The sequence below is a fragment of the Simochromis diagramma genome, unplaced genomic scaffold (assembly GCF_900408965.1).
Source record: "Simochromis diagramma unplaced genomic scaffold, fSimDia1.1 OVJJ01000410.1, whole genome shotgun sequence".
In the NCBI taxonomy this organism is placed as follows: domain Eukaryota; kingdom Metazoa; phylum Chordata; class Actinopteri; order Cichliformes; family Cichlidae; genus Simochromis; species Simochromis diagramma.
The window spans coordinates 150,998-165,563 of record NW_024387237.1 but is presented as its reverse complement, the minus strand read 5'-3'; the positions used below and the strand labels follow the sequence as shown (position 1 = coordinate 165,563).

The window sequence follows — 14,566 nt, the reverse complement described above, 5'->3', positions numbered from 1 at the left end:
GGTAGTTAATTAACTCGCTATTTTAACACAGGGTTAGCTACGCGCATGTTGACGTGAAAGGTGTTTAGTTGGCATCATCTAACTAATCATGGATAAGTATACTGTTAAAAGAGCAGTTATTTTAAAAATGAAAGAGAAAATTAAAAGGTCAAACACATACAGAGAGACAGCAAACCAGCTGCTTTGTGAGAGCTTGTTCGACAAAAATAATTAAGTCAAGACAGGTGGGGTTGGTGCGTGTGTGCGCTGCTCTGCTGGATTCTTTGTAGCACCGGGCACACAGCCCAGATCTTGTCTTAGCGAGAAAAACCTTTAGCTGCTTGATTAGGATGACTAAGCGTAATTTAGATGATTGGGATTTCATTGTTTCTGATTGGAATACAGCTTCCAAGATCTTTTCCTATTGAGTTATATTTACACAGAGACAGGTGTTTCATGGCCAAAGCATGCCCATTTCTCTCCTCCAATGTCTCTCCTTTCAAAGATGAGACCATAGGCAGATTCAAGTGATTTGTTTTTGTGACTATTGTTCGTTGATTTTATTGCTTTCCTCCGGCTGAATACAGTGGCTTGAAAAAGTATTTGGCCCCTTGTACTTTCCCACATTTTGTCACATTACAGCCACAAACATGAATCAATGTTATTGGAATTCCACGTGAAAGACCAACACAAAGTGGTGAACACGTGAGAAGTGGAGCGAAAATCATACATGATTCCAAACATTTTTTACAAATAAATAACTGAAAAGTGGGGTGTGCGTAATTATTCAGCCCCCTGTGTCAATACTTTGTAGAACCACCTTTTGCTGCAATTGCAGCTGCCAGTCTTTTAGGGTATGTCTCTACCAGCTTTGCACATCTAGAGACTGAAATTCTTCTTAAATAATATTAAAGACTGCAAAAAACAAAAGCATATTTGCTCAATTTACAACAGAATCAGTCACTTACTTTGTGAATGAGGGTCCAGGTTCATGACTGAAGACTGGAGGATAATCTCGAGAATTGTCACTGTTCATGGACATGGATCCTGTAAACTCTGCTCTGTGTTTGAGCTGCTGATGTCTGGAAACACAAATATAGAATGAAGCCCAGATTGTTCTTCTACATGGTGTGCCACTCTTGGTGGCCATTAAGCAGCTTATCCCTCTGTCAGACTCATGAAGCTGAAGCACTGGATGTTCTCAAAGCCACTGGAACCATACTCATCCTTTTAAAATGACTCTTGAATCTATAGTTAACATTTTCAGTTTTGTTTAGGTTTTTATGTTACATATCCAAGTTATTTTTCATTCACCTACATTCACTAATTCAAACACTGGAAAAAAGGATAATGAGTCACACAAAGCTAGTTAATTGAGTCTCTTAATTAAACGTCTAGCTATGAGCATGTTCCTTTGTAAGGTGTAGCATCTAACCAAATCAAAATCATAGATAAAGTAGAAGAGCAGCTATATTACAAATGAAAATAAAACTACAAAACTTCATGGGGAAAAATGTAAAGAGATTAAGCACATATTACAGAGAGACAGCAACACAGCTAAAAATACGACTGTGTGAGTTTGTCGAGTGCTTTGATCAAAATGACTGGAAAAGAGCTAAAATGTCAACAAAGCCTAAAATAATAATAATAATAATAATAATAATAAAATCTAGTCAAGTTGCTTAATTGTAATTTCAACCATGTGTTACAGTACACAGTGAAACAAGACAGTGTTCCTACAAGACCCATGGTGCTACACATAACAGAAAATCAACACAGGACTGCAAAACACAGGGCAACACCAGACAGAGGTGAATGATACAGACACAAGAAAGTGAAACAGAAAAGTGCAACATTGACAGTGGGTTGTGCAAAAGACAAAAAGTGGTGTTGTATAAGTAAAACAGAAACAGTCTCTTACTTTGTGCCTGAGGATCCAGGTTCATGATTGAAGACTGGAGGATAATCTCGAGAATTGTCGCTGTTCATGGACATACTGCTGATGTCTGGGAACTCTGCTCTGTCCTCAGCTAAGCTTTTCATCTTTAGGCAGTCTGGCAGAACAACAACAACGACTGTGAGTGCAGGTTGAAATTCCTGACAAACATATTTATAGAAGCCTGTGACTTGCAGAACAGGAAATACAACACACATATGACACCTAAACACACACACACACATAATAAACCTATTCGACCCGCCACCTAATGAATGAACAGATCCTTGTTCTCTTTTAAAAACCACAGAAAGACTGCTGACAGGAAAATGTGACCATGAAGCAACGATTTGATGTTATCCATCATGCTTCTTTCTGGATTAAGTCACAAACTTGAGCACTAAAACTAACCAAAACAACATTCACCGTTTTTGTTCTAACTTACGAAACATTCATCTCATGTTTTCCAGTCAGGAACTAATTTTCTGATTATTCTAAAAAACACATAAATGCACAGTAACACTCACCGTGTTTTAGTCCTCCTGCTTTGTTTTTAATCCTTTGTTTCCGCCTCACCTTATGAGAGCAGTCCCTCCCCACTCCACGGGAAGTTGAATGACTACATTCACTCACACTGCTGTGTGAGACACAGATTGGCTTTTTGAAGAGATTTATATTTGCATAAATGCCACCAGCATGGAGTCACTCACCCAGAGTGCTCAGATTACGAACTAAAACGACTTTAAACAACTAAAAATATGTCTTCAGATATTTTTAAACAAGCTCATTTTTTTTAAATGTACTTATTTCAATTTGAACATGCATACAAATGATATTAGTCTCAGCAGTAGCTTTCACTGTGTCATGTGCCGATTTAGCACCTGAAGGGTTTGCTCCACCCACAGGTCAAAGGTCGAACCTTCATCTACTCCTCATTTTGCTAAGCGCTGAGATGTTGGTGTCACATAACAAGTCAATAAATGAAAACAATAATAATTAAAGGACAGTGTAATCACCAAAAATTTGGTTTCTTGCCCAAGAGCAACAACATGCTATTGTGGGATATACATTCAGCAGGGAAATGATATTCAGCACCCCTGTCATTTCAGCATTACTTTTTAGATAGTTATTTAATGTATTTATGTATTTTCTGTAACCATTATCACTCCAGTGGAAACACTTTGGGAAGCTGTGCCTCCTCTGGTTTTCTCCTTGGACCTCCGACACTGCCGTTACGTCTAGTTGGACTTTTTGGTACAACATTGTTGCCTTTCTCTCTACTTCACCTCCACCTGAACTTGTTTCTTTTTATAGAAAATGCAGCATCTTACATCATCATTGTAACTGTATGCAAACAGTGTCCAGCTTTACTTTAGCCAGTTTTACTAACGTACTTTTTTACTTCAGAAAATCAGCCTCTCTGGGAGGCTGATTTTATAGCTGATTTCTTTACGCACTAATTTAATTAACTATAATTTACAACATAGCATTTGAATGCTACTTTGATGCTGCTCTCACAAACAGGACCGTCATTTATTGATTCATTTCCAACTTTTGTCTCATGTTTGCTTTTGTGTTTCATAATCTCAGAGTTGGTGAGGAGGAATTCAATGTGCCACAAATGTACTGACAGTAAATGTGTCTGTGTGTTAATGGAATGCAGTTCAGCAGCTCTGGGGTGACTTTGTTTCTCATAAACTCCTGATGTGAACTGACATGTTCTGTCATTTCTTAAATAGTAGAGTAACAGCAACGGTTTGTTTGATTTAAACAGTTTTATTGTGTTTAGCATTTAAATCAAAATGAGATTTAAATTTATGTTACTTATGTTATGTTACTTAGTTTCTACAGCATTTTAGCTGTAGAAAACTAAGTAACATAACATAATATATACATAATAACAGTAAAACAACAGATTAAGTGAACAGAACTTAAATAAATAAATAAGAAACACAGGAAGCATAAAAGGGTGTTGTCATCAATTTTATATAATCGTTTTTTTGGTGCTCTCAATAAAATGCTGCTGATCCAGTTCCAGAACAAACACAACAAACCACAAATTACACAGAATGATGGCTTAAAACGGTCATCCAGTGTTGTCCTCACCTGATCTTTAGACATTATAAAAATGTTGGGCAAACCTTTCTTGATATATGATAGAAAAATAGTCACAAAACCTGCTTTACATCAGATATCAGATGTACGAGGTCGTACCTGTAGAAGACAAGTTTGACCAGCAAAAGCTGATAATCAACCTGACTGTGTCTTCATGAACAAGAGTAACTAACTAAACTTAACACAGATGCATATGATTTGAAGTTCATGACCCTCATGCCCAATTGTCTGTTGCAGAAATGCTTTTGTACTTTAAAACAAGCTCATGAGTAAAATCTAAGACCATCTGTCTAATCTGCTCAAATAAAAAGGATAAATGTTTTAAAATCCACTGCACTGATGACTGAGCTGGTTCTGGGGGGTTAAAGATGGATGTGTTGTGCTTTGATGCTGCTCAGTAGGTCAATACGACTATTTCAAATTTCAAATGAAAAAAAGTGAAGGGTCAAAGTGAGCCAAATTTAACTTAAGTAAATAATATTCTTATTTACTTATTTACTCCACAGCAGAGTTTTTGCTCTTTTTTGTGTTTTTGTGTGGAGTTGTGTCACATTCACACAACTAAATCTAAAATACATCCTGGAGCAGTTACTGCTGGACTCTGATATTTGTCAGTTTCCTTGTTTTGGCCTCTTTATGTGAGATTTGCCTGTTAAATTAAACCAAAGAGCATTTCTGTTTGTATTCAGTATAAAGTCAAAGGTCACTCTCAACATTAATCTTCCTCATTATTGTGTTTACAGCGGTATCGTATTTTATTTTATTTATTTACTTTTATTTCCATTAAATTTCCATGAATTTTCTTTTCTTCACTTGTTTAACAGATTTTAAAAATGGTTTTCATGCTTAAACTGACATTAATAAAGCGGCCGCTCTGCTGTAACACCAGGTTTCACCAGAAGATGACAGCAACCTTCAAATTACACTCCTGCTCATTTCAAGATTCATGGAGAAGTTTAACTAGAGCAGCTCTGAGGTCCTGGAGGTTACATGTTCATGAGTTTGTAGTTTATCAGATACTAAAACACTTTAGCTCTTTGTTTTTTAACTCTGATTGTGATTTAATTTGTTTCCCAACTTAAATTTTTCTATTGATTTTCTATTGTCAGCATCAGGTTTATTCACCACCATGATTACTTTAAAATAACATTAGTTTAAAAATAACAAACAAATTCAAAAAAAACTTTTTAGTCTCAAATACGGGCATCTTCTATGTTTTTCTGTCCTGTTTACACTGATTAATATTCCCTCATTTTGATGATTTTTATTTGCTTTTAGTACTGATGTGAGGAGTTTTTCAATGAACACAACAAATACATACTGAAATTTTCTCCCCAACAGCTTGGGGAAAACCACAGAACCACATGACAAACACACATGACGACATAAGTTTATTCAGAAATTAAATCCCTGCTACAGTAACAACAGCAGGGTCAAACAGTAAAACAATTTCAATGTCACTGCAGACATTAAAAACATACATATTTATTCTACCATGGCTGATTTTACAAGGAAATACACTTTTAAATTTTAAGATAAAGAAGAAGAAATTGTTTTTTTCTTATTTAGTTAGAAAGAAATATTAAAATCTGGTCATGTGAATGTTGTACTCTGGTCTGAAGTGTTGGGGGCATCAAGTGGAGAACAGCAACTGGATGTCACTGGTTGGACTGGTGGACTGAAGAGCAGATGATGTCAGGATCTGGTTTAAAGTCTGAACACAAACACACAGATTAAAACAATCATTCCGTTTTTCACGCTGGGTCTTGGTATAGCACCTTGGTTCATCCTCTGTCTGAAACAAATGGTTTTAGTTCCTCTCCTTTAGCACTTATTTCTTCTGACTGGCTGCCCCTCACTAACAGCAGGTTTGAACAGCATTTGGGAGAGACTTCTATGCCTGAGATTACCGTATTAAAGGATCTCCCCTCTTTCTAACATCATAAAGAAACAAAAACCATTTTAATAAGAGAAAACGGCATTATAAACATATTATTAGGTGAATTACCCCTGAAATTAAATTTGATAGGACCTAAAATTACTTGTTGGCATAACAGTGACACCTTTTGGTGAAGAAGTTAATTACAGTCACATGATTGGTTGCCCTTCAAGCTAAAGCAGCACAGGAGCCAGTTTAGCTTACCATGCACTGGACGTTTCCTTCTGTGCATTTACGAAATAACCTTCAGTAGTAGGTTTATTACCTGTCAGGACATTTGTGGTTTCAGTTTATTGCAAGACGTGTTAATTTTTGTTGAGGGAAGTTTCTATGGACGCTAACTGTATCTTTGCACTCCATGTTGTGAGTAGCATCCATATGCTAGTCTAAGCAGTCTTATCAATGGCCTTGTGTTACCTGATGAATCTGTTTGAATGTGTTCTTAATTGTTTCACATTTCTCAGTTCTGTTTATTCTGTTTGTTTAACAAGTATTATGTAAAGTAAACATACATTTCTGTATCAAGACATCTGGAAGAATCAACAGTGCTTAACTAACATATCCTACTGTTTCCGGTGTTCGCAGACTACACACAAACACACCCCATATCCAGCTCTGCATGTACAAGACTAAAAGTTAATATTGGTGTTGTTACGAGAATCTTTAATCAGGTTTACATTCTGCTGCATATCTTGCTCAGCAACAGGTCAAACTTAGAGGAAGTGGTTTACTTCTGACAGAGAGATGAGAGGTTTGATAAGTCTGAGCCCTGAGCTTGAGTATTGGTGTGGTTTTGTTAGCTTAGTTTAGCATAATGGCTGGAAACAAAGAGAGCAGTTAGCTTGTTTCTGTCCAAAGTCAAAGGTAAAGATCAGCTGTACCTGGGCCTTCTTGTTCTGATGATTGTTTGTCCACAACTGATGTCTTCAGGTCTCACTGCTGAGTCAGCCAAATCTGTCTCTGCATAATCAAATACATTTAAATTACTGCATGTACAACAACTGCAAGATTATTATTGCACTACATTTATAGCAAGACATTTTATTTTAATCTTCATATCTGCATTGTTACGAAGGCATTAAGATAAACTGAAGCAACTTTTCAGTTTCCTCCTCTAAACGCCTACTGTTGACTGCATAGAACTGGAGGCTATTTCTGAGAAAAAAAAAGTCGACGACCGCAAAGCTGCCATTTTGTTTCAGTGCCAACGAACGCTCTCACGTCATGAATACTTTTATAGACCCACCTAGCGCACACTGCAGTGAGAAGTTTCATCAGACTAACATTAAACAGCAGGAAGTAGGTGCAGTGGTTTTACATGAAGAACTTTAAAAATAACGAATTGCTCTGAAGAACAGATTAAGAGGCTGAAAACACAGTTCAGAACCTTTGGTCTGTTCAGTCTTTCTCTTTAAACGTCTCATGTTAACTGTAAATTTGTTCTTTAAATCCAGCTGATACCATCCAGGGAGGTAACTGAAACCACTGAATCTATTTATGCTGTTTTTGTGCAAATAGAAGTGACAACAGGTTTCATTCTATCACCTTCAGACTCTTGACACTTTGCTGGAACAAACAGAGAATCTGAATGTGACGACAGTGTATCGATAACGGCACCCTGCAAGAGCTGGACGGGCAGTAAGACCTGAATGGGTTACAGGTTCCATCTCATGCTACAGTAAACACTATGAGAACAAATAGATTTAGGTCTGTTTGCAGACATAATTTCCACATAGAAATAATTTCTACATGCCTTTTCCTCTAATAGAAAGCAACAGCTTTAAAACAGGGTGACATTTATGGAAAGTGGCAATATTTGATTTGTATTTGAGAAATTGGTGTCCCTATGTGCATTAAAGACATGGTTTGGATTATGAGGACATTTTCTCTGACCTTCATCTTTTCAAAGCTCTTAGGCTGAGTTTGAGACAGCTGAAGTGTTTTCTTTCTATCAGAAACAGGATGCTGGACGACTGCAGAGCTGTTAGCTTCAGTTAACCACAGACCACAAACACACAGTCCAGCTCACAGTGAACAACACTCAGTAAGTACAGTTAAAAACACAGATGGATACATCTGACTGAGCTCCAGTCTCTTCTGCTTATTCAGGTTGCTGAAGGCAATCTTATCAATTCAGCAAGATGTTTTATTTTACTTTTCTACAACCTACATCTTTACCCTTCTGATCATGTCTAAAATACATCAAAATCAGCAATAGTTTTCAGAAACCTAAATCTGATTCTATCTTTATACTACACAGCAGCTTGAGGCAACTTTTGCTGCGATTTGGCACTGTATAAATAAAACCAAAGGGAAAAGGTCAGAGAAAAAGCTTTTGTACTCCCAACTCTGCTCATAACATCACTGTCACATAATCTTGTCCCTCTTTGGGGGGAAACTCTCACTGGGTTTAAATCTGGGACTCTCCACCATTTGACCTTAGAACTGAAGAAGCTTCTCGGATGAGAGGTGAAACGTCTTCAAGTAACTTAAAGAAGTCCAGACGCTTTTCTCTGCAAGCTCCTTTGACTACGATGACCTGGATGACTGAGAACCTTCACAGACAATCTTGTTATGATCTCACTCCCAGATTGATCCCAAATTAAAACTGCACATTCACAAAGAAACTCTGACAACTCAGCATCCATCTTAGTAATGCATCTCCTTCATCTGTGTGAAGTTCTGTTAAACAGCTTCAGTTCAATTAATTTCCTACAGCATCAATTTAACAGTCACCACAAGGTCCTCTAAACTCTGAGCATTATGCCAAGCACAAACTTCAAAATACAAAAAAATGAAGTACCAACAGCTGGAGTTCCTCTTATGTTCACTTGAGCCTCCAAAGGTGAGTTTAGTTCACTTCATGAACACAGTAATCCAAGAAAAATCAAGAACACTGAACAAACATGTTTGCTATGATAACTTGGAGCTGAAACTGGAATGAGCCTCACCATAAAACCTGCCATGAAAAAACAACAACACAACACTACCTTTGCTTCGCCTGATTGACTGTTGCAAATTATTTGATATCTTGACAGTGTTGTACGTGACGTGAGTGATGATGTCATCTTCTTCTTGATCTGCTCAAGTGATGCAAAATGAATGACAATGTAAATGCAATATCTAAACAGAGATGGAATGATCTTCTTCTAAACACAAATACTCTCAAACTTGAATGTGAACTTTATTCTACTAAAGAAACTCGGACATGAAAGATCAGGAAGTCTGAGTCTCACCTTCAGGTTTCCTGTGAACACATCGTCTCACCAGCAGAACCAGTAACACCAGTAGAACCACAACACACACTGATCCAACACATGACAACACAGAGAGAAGAGGAAGAGAGAGTGATGGTGGAAGAGTGATGGAGGTGGAACCAGGAGGAGGTGTGGATGTAGGTGGAGGTGTGGATGTAGGTGGAGGTGTGGTGGTGTGTTCCCCTAAAATAAAGCAAACACAGTCATTAAGTTGTCGTCACATTGTGAATGTTGAAAGCTGCAGAAACACAGACAGGTGAGTGTGTCACCTGTGACAGTGATCCAGCTGGATGGAGACTCTCCATGACCGCTGATGTCACACTTGTAGAGGCCTTCATCAGACCTGGAAACATGCTGGATGGTCATGTGACCTGTAGGCTGCTTCCTGATGAGGGAGCCATCTTTATAGAAAGCAGCTGGGAGGTTGGAGGGAGTGGTCTTTGTTTTACAGAGCAGAGTGACGTCATCTCCCTCCATCACAGGGAGGACAGGACTCTGCAGGATCACTGATCCACCTCAACACAGAGACAAACTACAGCATTTCATCCATTTACACACAGCTTCATCAACACTAACTCCACACACTCAGCTTACCAGTGACTGTCAGGTTAACCATGTTACTGATGGGACCCTCTCTGGACTCACACCAGTAAACTCCACTGTACCAGGGGTACATATAGCTGATGTTACAGGAAGAACCAGCACCTTCTCCCCAGTCATCTCCACACTGAGTCCTCTGTCTTTTGCTTGTGTTTCTCCTCAGAGTCCATCCAGCAGAGCTGTCGTCCTCCTCACAGCTCAGAGACAAAAAGTCTCCTCTAAAGAACTGAAAGCTGCTGGGACTCACAGTCAGACGAGCTGTGAGAGTTAAATTGAAAGAATTATGATCTGTTGGACTTTAAATTCTGAAACATGAACCCAATCAGGTCATATCAGTGAGCATTTCTCAGGTTTAAACTGTGACAGAAGAAGGTTACTGACCTTGGTTTGTTGTGCAGCTCAGCAGTGAGATCAGAACTAAAGAGAAATCACACACAAACTCATCTCTTTCTCAAAAAAGACTGAACATAAAGTGATTAGATCTAAAAACCATCTGATAGAATATGTCATCAATCCATCCATTTTTTTAACCAGTTATTCAAATTACAGTTGAGGAAAAGCTGCAATTTATTCCAGCTGTTATAAGGTGAGTACAGATCATTAGTCCATCACAGACTAACATTCACTATCCGAGTTAACCAAACATGTCTTTGGACTTTGAGGTAAACCTACACAGGCACTAGTCACTGCACCTCTGTGAAACCTGTACTGTTAAATATGATTTACAGATCATTATTTTGATAAACATCTTCAGTGTTGGGGAGTAACACTATACATGTACCACAGTTACGTATTTGTTCCGTTACAGTTACCGTTTAAAAAGGTGATATTCAGAATACAGTTACTTTGTTGAAATGAATGGATTACACAGCGGCCTTTTCCTGTTTCTTATGTTAGGCTGTGCCCTCTCTATTTCTGGTAATTCCACGCTGGTAGAACCTGAACAAAACTCGCATTAAGAGGCTCTAATGCCTGTGTCTCAATCTCACGGCCCATGTCACCTCTACTTGCGGCCTGCATAATGACATGAAGAAATATTTTTTTAAATTATTATTCAAAAAAAAAGTTTAATATAAAGCCAATAGGCAGAGTGTTACAGGCATCGCCCTAAAGAATGTAGCCTCATGAACAGTGTAGTCCGTGCTGCAGGGAGAATGGACTGCTGTACCCGTTATGTGTCTGTGAGCGAGGGAGGGAGAAAAAGGGGAGTGGAAAAGTACGAGTTGTCATCGAGCAGAAACGGGAGATGGAAGCATGTAAATATAATAATAACCACTGCAGCCAAGAAGAGTGCCTGACGAGCCCAGTTGTAAGTAAGCTGTTAAGACTCGACTGTACACCGTGTTCATGTTTTCCTCAGAATCAATAAGTTCCGTTGGAGCAACCTTTCAACGCCTCTCTCTTTCTCTAGCTAGCAAACTTGACCCAGACAACAAAGTAAAGCTAGTTTTGAGCCCAACATGGAACCTGACGTATCAGCCAGGGATGCCTTTACTACGGTTCGGAGCCGCAGACCTGTTTTATATATGCGTGGAATAGTTTTCTATACGAGATCGCTGCTAAAAGTGCAGCCTTACCGAATGTCCACCCTACTGTTACTCATTTATATTAAGATATTGGTATGGTGAATAACCTTTAGGAACAGTAATAAATCACACAGCAATAGTACATTCATGTGGTTGTAAATAGCATGGTAATATATTAAGTAATCCAAAGTATTCAGAATCTGTTACTCTCATTGAGTGACGTAACTGACTATGTTACAAAATACATTTTGGGGCATGTATTCTGTAATCTGTAGTGGAATACATTTTAAAAGTAACCTTCCCAACACTGGACATCTTCCACTTTTTCTCTGACTGCTACTGAATTTAAAGTTTTTATTTTTTATTTTTTTATTTTCTGTTTTTTAATCTGAAAAAAGTGTGCTGACTCTACTGTATACTTTAAATAACCCACTAAAGTCACTTCAAAGTTGTGTTGATATAATGAGTGAATGATTTGATCTTTTCACTGCCTGCTGTGTTTCCTCGACTCCTGAGCAAAGATAAAGAGTCAGTTCAGACCTGCAGTTGGTCCTCGTGGTGTTTTGAACTTGAATTCAGCCTGATTTGTTTTTCATGTCTTCTCCTCCATCATCAGTTATCAGGAGAGCAGACAGTCAAAGTACAAGAATTCAAACAAACACAGAGATTCTACTTACAGAGCAGACACAGCACAGATGTTTCCTTCATCGTCCTTCTCACTCATTTGAGCTTTTTTTCATTTCTGTCACTGACACCAAGTAAAGCCCGCCCTCTTCCTCTGAGCACCAGCTTTCTATTGGTTCAAAGACAGAGGTGGGGGGCTATTTATAGTATTTACTATTTACTTATGTTGTACTTGTGTACAAATTAGAGATGGCACGATACCACTTTTTAATGTCCGATACCGATTCCGATATCATAAATTTGGATATCTGCCGGTACCGATATGAATCCGATACAGCGTATTTTTTAATCAATAAAACTGTTTTTTATAAATATCTTGCTGCATTTTGTATAAGTTCATACTCAAGTTTTAAAAAACAAGAGACTGAAGCCATTCTGTTATACCTGTATCCAAAAAATACACTCCACCCAAAACATTTTATATTTCAGCAACACTGATCAATCTAATAAACTTAAACCTACACCATCCTTCCTATTCTGGTATTTTAAAGACTACTTAGTGGAAATATTAAGCAACCTAACTAATAGGGTTGCCAACTCCAAGCAAAAATATTAGGGAACCACCCTCCGCCCTTATTCGATGTAATCAACTTTAATTTAATGCAAGTTTAAAACAAATGCACAGAAATCAATTATTTTTCTACAATATTTAAATAGATTCAACATCTTTCTTCAACAGAATTGCAGACTGCGCAGATGGTATCTTCCCAAAGGAAAAAGTACTATAGCTTACCAGGGTGTATATATGACTTACTATATACAATAATGTATTTTTATACATTTAATCAGATGACGACTTTTGTTGTAAGATTCAGATAAGTATTTATTCAAAGTTTTTAAATGACATAAAAAAGAAAAATATTTCTTTGTGCCCCCCTTTCCCTGTTAATGCCCAACCTGTGTCCCGGGCAAAACTTTGCTAGACCCGCCCCTGCACGGTTACCAGCTGTCAGCTACCTAAAAAAGGATCCTGGTGTTATTTGTCTCTCAGAAACAGTTCATAACTTCCCTTCAACTCATTCATGTCACCCAAAAGGTAAACCTGTTTCTCCATCACCTGCTCAGCTCTGATGATTCAGTAAGGACATCTCCTGGTTTCATCTTCATGTTTCCCTCTCACCACATATCCAAACGGATATCATGACCAGCAGCTTTTACAGCTGTGGCTCCAGCAAACATCAGCTGACACTAGAATGTAATATTAAACAAATTATAACAACAGCTTATCAAGCTTAAACGTGCTGCTGTTGTTTATCTGCTAGTGTCCTCTTTCTAGTGCAAAGTGAGCGATAAACAAACAAGAAAGACGGGACAGCTGATCATTGATCAGTTTCATGTTTGAAGTATTAACAGGAGAGGGAGGGGGTGAATGAGAGAAGTAGATAGTGATGGTAAAGTTGATTCTTTTTACTGAATCGAGTTTTAATGAGTCACTCACCAAAGTGAATCGGGATTCTAAAAAACAACAACTATTTTATAGAGCAAAAAAGAGCAAAAACATTTCTAAAATTAAGCAATTTCCTATCAAAATTGCTTAATAAACATTTATTTTGTTTATTTGTATTTTATTAGTATTTTCCTTAAATGTGTCAAATATATATTTTCTCATCTAAATGTCCACTGCGCTGTGAGCCAGGGGGCGGTAATGCGCCTTAACATTGGTTGCCAACCAAGAAGAAGAAGAAGCTGTGAGCCAGGAGGGAGGGGTTTGTCACTACCCGATCCGTACCGGAAACCCGATCGGTACCCCGCATGCGCAAATCTTACGTCACTTCCTCTCTTTGCCAACATTGCGACATTCAATATATTTGAATGGTACGGTTAGCGCCCAGTTAGCTCCTACCATTTCTCAACAGCTCTGCCTCCTTTTCGACTGCCCGGGACATTTAAACAATGGATAATCTGTATACAAAGAAATTCATGCTTTTCTCCTCAACAGAGAGCGTCTCCCGATTGAGCAACAGCGCCGTAAAATAAGAAGAATGGCGCCTAATTACAGAGTTAATAATGCAGACTTTGTAATATCTCACGTGTAGATTCATCAGCTAGATGAAGTGTTTACTGACAATTGACAGTGATAGCGCACATCATCATCACTATTCCAACAATCCTCTCCTCACAGACAAGCATAAACACACTCGACTATCACTAAATCAAATTTAACACACGTTTGTAATGACGACAATTCAGTTTATAATAGGGTTTATTCCCTCGGTCAGCAGGTGGCGGTATCCTCGTACACTGGGGAGTAAACTGCCATTAAACGAACAGAAGAAGAAGAAAACATTGCACATGCGCGGTACGGATCGGGTAGACCCGATTTGTACGGTCAGACTTTACACATGCGCAGTAAGGATCGGAGAGTCCTGATCCGTAACTTTCTTTTTATTTTTCGTTTTTGTCTACATTGTACTGAAATGCTTCATTATTGCAAACATTTTAAGATATACTTGTTATTCTTAACATCTTAACAGATACTCTGACCCATAACTATCGTAAAACGCTACGACCGGAAGTAGAAACCTTTCGC

The 14,566-nt window shown here is 38.2% G+C and overlaps 1 protein-coding gene and 2 long non-coding RNA genes across 4 annotated transcripts in view; all 3 read right to left on the bottom strand.

Moving 5' to 3' along the window:
- Nucleotides 1-14,566, bottom strand: part of LOC120746965 — a 253,809-nt gene that overhangs the window by 206,244 nt on the left and 32,999 nt on the right. The window lies entirely within an intron of this gene.
- Nucleotides 5,418-9,388, bottom strand: LOC120746981. 2 transcript variants are annotated; one of them, XR_005699005.1, is made up of 3 exons: nt 8,960-9,388; nt 6,851-6,929; nt 5,418-5,744 (listed from the first exon to the last, which is right to left on the bottom strand). It is a non-coding gene; the product is annotated as an uncharacterized LOC120746981 (long non-coding RNA). The 2 variants fall into 2 exon arrangements; XR_005699004.1 differs by having other exon boundaries at nt 5,418-6,929; nt 8,960-9,049; nt 9,206-9,388.
- On the bottom strand, nt 9,705-10,857 carry LOC120746982. Its single transcript, XR_005699006.1, has 3 exons — nt 10,208-10,857; nt 9,821-10,084; nt 9,705-9,741 (listed from the first exon to the last, which is right to left on the bottom strand). It is a non-coding gene; the product is annotated as an uncharacterized LOC120746982 (long non-coding RNA).